This window comes from Palaemon carinicauda, chromosome 31, assembly GCF_036898095.1.
Source record: "Palaemon carinicauda isolate YSFRI2023 chromosome 31, ASM3689809v2, whole genome shotgun sequence".
In the NCBI taxonomy this organism is placed as follows: Eukaryota; Metazoa; Arthropoda; class Malacostraca; order Decapoda; family Palaemonidae; genus Palaemon; species Palaemon carinicauda.
This window is the reverse complement of record NC_090755.1, coordinates 79,694,388-79,701,887: the sequence shown is the minus strand read 5'-3', so window position 1 is coordinate 79,701,887 and position 7,500 is coordinate 79,694,388.

Genomic DNA, 7,500 nt, shown 5'->3' with positions numbered 1-7,500 from the left:
CATTATCATTATGGGATCGGAGAGAGAGAGAGAGAGAGAGAGAGAGAGAGAGAGAGAGAGAGCAAGAGAGAGAGAGAGAGAGAGAGAGAGGATAATTTTTAATTAAGGGGTTTTAAGAGAATTATGTAATAATTAGAACGTAATGGAGAAGAGAGAGAGAGAGAGAGAGAGGAGAGAGAGCGGATAATTTTTTATTTGGGGTTTCAAGAGAATGATGTAATAAATAGAACGTAGTGGAGAGAGAGAGAGAGAGAGAGAGAGAGAGTATAATTTTTAATTTGAGGGTTTCAAGAAAATGGTGTAATAAATAGAACGTAGTGGAGAGAGAGAGAGAGAGAGAGAGAGAGAGAGAGGATAATTTTTAATTTGGGGGTTTCAAGAGAATGGTGTAATAAATAGAACGTAGTGGAGAGAGAGAGAGAGAGGAGAGAGAGAGAGAGAGAGGTTAATTTTTAATTTGAGGGTTTCAAGAGAATGGTGTAATAAATAGAACGTAGTGGAGAGAGAGAGAGAGAGAGAGAGAGAGAGAGGAGAGAGAGGATAATTTTCAATTTGGGGGTTTCAAGAGAATGATGTAATAAATAGAACGTAGTAGAGAGAGAGAGAGAGAGAGAGAGAGAGAGGATAATTTTCAATTTGGGGGTTTCAAGAGAATGATGTAATAAATAGAACGAGTAGAGAGAGAGAGAGAGAGAGAGAGAGAGAGGATAACTTTTAATTTGGGGGTTTCATGAGAAGGATGTAATAAATAGAACGTAGTGGAGAGAGAGAGAGAGAGAGAGAGAGAGAGAGAGAGAGGATAATTTTTAATTTGGGGGTTTAAAGTGAATGATGTAATAAATAGAACGTAGTGGAGAGAGAGAGAGAGAGAGAGAGAGAGGATAATTTTTAATTTGGGGGTTTCAAGAGAATGATGTAATAAATAGAACGTAGTGGAGAGAGAGAGAGAGAGAGAGAGAGAGAGAGGATAATTTCAATTTGGGGGTTTCAAGAGAATGATGTAATAAAAAGAAAGTAGTGGAGAGAGAGAGAGAGAGAGAGAGAGAGAGGAGAGTTATTTATCAAATTTGAACGCGATTTCCAGAATTTAAGGGATAGTTTTAACTTAAAAATGCTATTTTCTTCTTAGAGAGAGAGAGAGAGAGAGAGAGAGAGAGAGAGGGGGGGGATTATTTATAATTTGGGGTTCCAAAAAAGAATGATGTTAAGAGAGAGAGAGAGAGAGAGAGAGAGAGAGAGAGAGAGAGGGGGGGGATTATTTAGAATTTGGGGTTCCAAAAAAGAATGACGTTAAGAGAGAGAGAGAGAGAGAGAGAGAGAGAGAGAGAACTATGTTATAAAGTGAGTGCAGAGAGGGAGCAGGTGACAGATGATAATAAGAATAAGTAAGAGGTGAGAGTAGAACTGGGAGATGTTGACAGTAAGGATGAAGGAAGGGGGAGAAAGAACAAGAAAATAATACAAGTGAAGAACGTTAACGTAAATATAAAAAATCACGACTGTGGGAATAAAATACGTGAATAAATAGGGGGATAGACCAAGAAAGGATAAAAAAGATAAAGAAAATAGAAAATTGAACGATGGGTGACGGGAAAAGAGCAATGAAATGTGAAAATGAAAAATGTTGGAAATGAATGTATGAAGACGAATGTCAAATAAAATAAAAAAAAAATAAAAAAAACAGGAAAAAGAGAAAAGCGACAAAAAAAGGTTAGAAAAAAAAGATTCGTAAAATGGTAAATGGAGAGAAAATGGCAAATAAAAAGAAGTAGAAAGGAACAGTAAGTTTAAGAGGAAAGCAAGAACGTGTAGAAAGTAAACTGGGGGAAGAAAAGATCAGGATTTTATTATTATTATTATCATTATTATTATTATTATTACAAGCTGCAACTTAACTTACTTGTAAAAGAAGAATTCTACAAGCCCAAGGGACTCGATAAAGAAAGTTACAAATATACAGAAAGTATACAAAGTATACATTTTAAAAGAAGAGAAAAAGTAAAATGTGAAGTAAATAACAATTTCAGAAGAAAAAAAAGGTAAAAATAAGTACATAAAAATATAATTAACGAGGAATGTGGCATTGACGTCAATCTGCTAGAGAGAGAGAGAGAGAGAGAGAGGAGAGAGAGAGGAGAGAGAGAGAGAGAGACGGGGAAGCCGTTAATAAAAGGAAGAGAAAAAAATATGATTTATGACAGAATAAATGCAATAAACGTATGAAGAATGAAAAATGAAAATAAATGTTCAATTAAAAAAAAAAAACTGATAATAATAATGATTGAAGATCGATTTTAATAAAGATATGAAAGACCACAATAATAAATAATTATTGATTGAATGTAGGTTATCCAGCGACGCATTTCTCGAGGGATCACAGGAAGTGGAATAACGGATAATTGAAAAGAAAGAAATAGTAATAATAATAATAATAATAATAATAATAATAATAATAATAATAATAATAATAATAATAATAATAATAATAATCGTAACCCTCAAATCTTGGAATTTTCAAAGTCTAGGGTGATTAAAGAATCACTTGTTTGTAAATGTTCTTGACATTCTCTCTCTCTCTCTCTCTCTCTCTCTCTCTATATATATATATATATATATATTATATATATATTGTATATATATATATATATACATGCATACATATATACATACACACACACATATATATATACATATATATATATATATATATGTGTGTGTGTGTGTATGTATGTATATATGTATATATATATATATATATACAATATATATAATATATATATATATATATAGAGAGAGAGAGAGAGAGAGAGAGAGAGAGAGAGAGAACATTTATTTCACATACTGTAACCTCAATCTAGTTCTCTTTACACTCCCCTCTCCTATCTGGTTCTTTCTATTTCCCTTTTCCTCTCATTTCCTCTATTTCCGAAAACGTGCAAAAGCAGCAGCGAATATAGAATCCCGTGCAAAAAGACTCTCCCAATACAGTTACCTCTCACTGCCCCCGACACACACACACACACACACACACAAACACACACACCTGGAGTGGTCGAATTTGGACATGGAATTATTCATGACTTTCATAAACGTCTCGTTAAAGTCGCTCGTTGTTTTATTTCAACGAAACGAAATCTAAATAAAAAACAAGGTTGAGAATTAAAACTTTTAATTTTAGATTCAGTTCCAATTTCATCTTCCCCGCATTCCATCGAGGGGCTCGAATCCGCACACACACACACACACACATACACACACCACACGCATCAAATTCTCGAACCCCCAAAATAATTCGAGAGTGTGTGCGTTTGTATGTGGCATTAAGAGGGGAGGGAATGGGGAATGGGGGAAGGGAAGGGCTTAGGTTATGGGGTCCGGGGGGGGGGGGGGGGCCTTTAGGGGGATGGGGGTATGATATGCCGTCTGGTTGACCCCTTCTCTTGGGCGTCCAGCAGCATCAGCATCAGCTCTACCACCTGTTCGGCACCGTCCCCTCCTGGCTAGTCCCATCTGGTACTACTTTACCTTATAACCGGCATTCGGGGGCATGTCCAGTGGCATTTGTCACGCCCCCGTGAAAAGGATGCCCCATATACATGCCCCAGGGGGCCGTAGCAGTGCCCTACAGGCCCGCGGGAGGGTGCCACGGGCCTACAGGCTGTGTCCGAAATAATCACCCCCACCATGTCCCTTCTATCCTACAACACAACCGACTCACACGACACACGCCGACCACCATTTTCTTTTTTTTCTTTTTCTTGTCTCTCCTTTTACTTCCTCTTCGTCTTGCGGTTCTTCTTGTTTTTTATTGTCTTCGTGTTCTTCTTGTTTTTTTTATAATTATTAATAGAAATATTTAAAGACAGGGATTATAGACCTATTTGGGGAACCAATTCAAAAGATGTTCGTATATTTCCCTTACATTTTCATCAGCCTTCTAAGATTCTCACCCTTCGTAGTCTTCATTGCTTTCGTTTCCATAAAGGCTGGTTTTCTTGCGTTTTTTTATAAGACTGGTAATATCATAAAACCATGTGTATAACTATTTCAAACGTGACTCGCAAAGCTAACAGTCTCGCGAACAGACGGAACATTTTTTTTAAGACCGCAGCTGTTTGGTTCAAACTCAAGAGCCTTTAAAAACAAATTTTGCAACGTAATAAATTCAAATTCAACGTTGATCAAAACCACGCAATGACACACTAAGCCCTGACATGCTTTAGGTCGAATGAAAGTGGTAAAAAACAATTCCCAGAGAAAACATTCATACTTTATATAAAAACCTGTACATATGTCAGCACACACAAAGACATCCACACGATTCCTTATGGATACATCTCATGAAATGAAATGAAACTATAAGAGAGATTACTGGAGTGCCATATGTGGATGAGATCATGATGAGGGCTAGATGGAGATGGTTTGGGCATGCTCTTCGCACTCCCCAAGAGAGATTGCTTAACCAAACGTTCAGTTGTGCTCCACAAGGCACTAGAAGAGTTGGAAGGCCCCAGGCCTACATGGCTGAGGACTATGAAGAGCGAAGTAGGAGATGATGAATGGAGGAGTATTGAATCAAAAGCTCAAGATAGAGACGACTGGAGAAATCTAACCGAGGCCCTTTACGTCAATGGGGGTAGGAGGAACCAAACGTTCAGTTGTGCTCCAAAAGGCACTAGAAGAGTTGGAAGGCCCCAGGCCTACATGGCTGAGGACTATGAAGCGCGAAGTAGGAGAAGCTAACTGGAGAAGTATTGAATCAAAAGCTCAAGATAGAGACGACTGGCGAAATGTAACCGAGGCCCTTTTCGTCAATAGGGGTAGGAGGAGATGATGATGACATCTCCTGGCTCACGTTTTTCGAGGTCTGTGGTTCTTATCTTGTCTACCGCCCAACAATTCAGTGACCTGTAATTGGGTACCAGCGAATGCTTGGGTTGAGATACAGTGCAGACTTGGAATACCACCCAACTTACAAGAAAAAAGCTTACAGTGGAATATATATATATATATATATATATACATATATATATATAATATATGTTTTTATATATATATATATATATATATATAAATATACATATATATACATATATATATATGTATATATATACATATATATATATATATATATATGTATATATATATATATATATATATATGCATATTTCATGTATACATATGTCTATGACATGTTTGTTTGTGTGCGTTTGTTGATGTTTCTAACCATAACCTAACCTAATACAAAACAAACATCCTACCCTTCATATCTACAAGCATGTGTCGTGCAGAGAGAGAGAGAGAGAGAGAGAGAGAGAGAGAGAGAGAGACCCTGCACGAAACGATTTAAAACAAGTCTTTGGAACGCCATCAAATATCCTGAAGATGACACAACCAAATAAAATTCAAAGTTGAAGCTAAAAAACGAAATTTAGACTTCGGAATTCAATACAATCTTCTGTATTCTTGGATTTTTCTGGCATTGGTAGTCACTCAACCTTAACATCTTTTCTAAATCTACTTTTAATCTCTACATCCCAAAAGATAAGTATCCACCCGTTTGTCTGTGCAAGATGTTTTAGACGCTGCATTCTTTGGCGATATTTTCTCTCTCTCTCTCTCTCTCTCTCTCTCTCTCTCTCTCATGCTTCTTTAAAGATGCTGGACATTCTGTCTTGGAAATTATTAAATCAAGACTAAACGTTGCATTCTTTGGCGATATTCTCTCTCTCTCTCTCTCTCTCTCTCTCTCTCTCTCTCTCTTTAAGGATGCTGGACATTCTGTCTTGGAAATTATTAAATCAAGACTAACAGGTTAGATTGTTGGGATTAAGATGACCTTATGTCAGCATGGACTCATCTCCCCTATACAGTAATACTTCCCTTCCTGTCTCTTGGGTAGGGGGGAGAAGGATTAGTCATACCCTGGTGAGAGGGGTGTGCGTATGCATATCTATCTAAATAGTTAGAAAAAAGGTTATGCTGATTCCAACATATCTAAGACTTGTTGATAAAAATTTTCTAAGCTGAGTTCTCCAGGCATTATTTCGGTCAGTTCGGTGTTCCGATTAGCTGAAGGAGGTTGCTTGCTTGCTTGCTTGCTAAGATTGTCCAGCTAATTGCTGAACACGGGCTCTTGCGTTGGCAGCCCGTCTATATGAAGGAGGTTGAGGTTTCACCTTCCTGGCTATCTCGTAGCACCCTAAAGGCTACCTCTTCCCGAGGAATATGTTCTAGACAGTAAGGTTCCAGTTTGAATTCACTCTTTTTGATATATTTCACTGCGCAACCGAACACCAAGCCCCTCTTTCCTTTTTTGTTTTCCATTTCTTTATATTTCTTTCGCTCTATCAAGCATTCATTTTATTGTAAAGTGGTGACGCATTAACGCTTTAAGGCTGGAGCAAGAAAAAATGAGACATTCTGAGAGCTCAGTAAAGGGGCAGCTACACCAAAGCCTTACGAGTTCAAACAGGAAAGCGTTCGAAAAAAAAGTCTAAATTTCAATAATAAATTCTAGGGTCGGAGAACGGCCATTGCTTATAAATATATAGAATTTTGGCCCTTCAATTATTATTATTATTATTATTATTAAATGCTAAGCTACAACCCTAGTTGGAAAAGCAGGATGCTATAAGCCCAGGGGCCCCAACAGGGAAAATAGCCCAGTGAGGAAAGGAAATAAGGAAATAAGGAAAAATAGAACATTTTAGGAATAGTAACAATATTAAAATAAATATTTCCTATTTAAAATATAAAAACTTTAACAGAACAAGCGGAAGAGAAACTAGACTCTCCGAAAAGAATTTCAAATTCACCAATATATTGGTTCCCTATTTATCCTCTTAAACAACTTTTTTCTTAGTATGTTCATTATAAAATTTCGCATCCTTCAAAAAGAGAGGAAGAGAGGAGGAAGACTAGATTGGAAAGTGAGACAGACAATCAGACAGAATGAGAATATTTTTAAAGCAGTGAGAAAGACATACAAAATATCAGGAGACATTATACACTATTATAGTTGGTGCAGACTGCTTCTAAAATGAGAAATACATGCAGATCATAATATATATCTTGAGAGAGAGAGAGAGAGAGAGAGAGAGAGAGAGAGAGAGAGAGAGAATACAAGGTTTGAGAGGCTCTAAAATCAAAGATAAAATAAACATTACCATTAAGCTGGAAAATCAGAGAGAGAGAGAGAGAGAGAGAGAGAGAGAGAGAGAGAGAGAGAAAGTTTCCTTTCGAAATATTTCAGGTATAGTCAGAATCAAGATCTACATAGACTTTGGTCATAATTGCGGTCTATTCTCTATAATCGGTTGAAAAGATCAGTTTTGAATGTAAGGTACTTGGATTATTAACAGCTAGTGATTGCATAGGTACTTGGATTATTAACAGCTAGTGATTGCATAGGTACTTGGATTATTAACAGCTAATGATTGCATAGGTACTTGGATTATTAACAGCTAGTGATTGCATAGGTACTTGGATTATTAACAG